The sequence below is a fragment of the Octopus bimaculoides genome, chromosome 5 (genome assembly GCF_001194135.2).
Source record: "Octopus bimaculoides isolate UCB-OBI-ISO-001 chromosome 5, ASM119413v2, whole genome shotgun sequence".
In the NCBI taxonomy this organism is placed as follows: Eukaryota; Metazoa; Mollusca; class Cephalopoda; order Octopoda; family Octopodidae; genus Octopus; species Octopus bimaculoides.
The window spans coordinates 106,363,824-106,364,459 of NC_068985.1; the positions used below are offsets into that span (position 1 = coordinate 106,363,824).

General features: G+C 36.6%; 1 protein-coding gene and 1 long non-coding RNA gene across 3 annotated transcripts in view; one reads left to right on the top strand and one right to left on the bottom strand.

The window, feature by feature from the left end:
* LOC128247821 (uncharacterized) overlaps positions 1–636 on the top strand; it is a 97,051-nt gene that overhangs the window by 59,862 nt on the left and 36,553 nt on the right. The gene's annotated exons all lie outside the window — the stretch shown is intronic.
* LOC128247823 (uncharacterized) overlaps positions 1–636 on the bottom strand; it is a 33,825-nt gene that overhangs the window by 8,009 nt on the left and 25,180 nt on the right. The gene's annotated exons all lie outside the window — the stretch shown is intronic.

Sequence of the window (636 nt, forward strand, 5' to 3'; positions counted from 1 at the left end):
ATATATATATATATATATATACATACATACATATACATATATCTGTAGTTATGCATTTGTCAATCTGTTTATCTATATCATCATCATCATCGTCGTCATCATTTAATGTCCATTTAAATGATGCTGCTCCAGTTGCTGCTGCTGATGATATAGATAAATAGATCTCTCTATATTTTATGGACACACACACACATGCACATACATACAAATACATGTATATATACATATATATATATATACATGTTTATATACATACATATATATATATAGCTGCAGGAATGGCTGTGTGGTAAGTAGCTTGCATACCAACTATATGGTTCCAGGTTCAGTCCCACTGTGTGGCACTTTTGGCAAATGTCTTCTACTATAGCCTCAGGCCGACCAAAACCGCGTGAGTGAATATGGTAAACAGAAACTGAAGGAAGGCTGACATATATAAATGCATGTGTGTGTGTGTGTATGGCTGTGTGGTAAGAAGTTTGCTTCCTAACTACATGGTTCCTGGTTCAGTCCCACTGCATGGCACCTTCAACAAGTGCCTTCTGTTATAGCATCAGGCCAACCAAAGCCTTGGGAGTAGATTTGGTAGATGGAAACTAAAAGAAGCCCATCGTGTGTTTGTGTGTGTATATATAT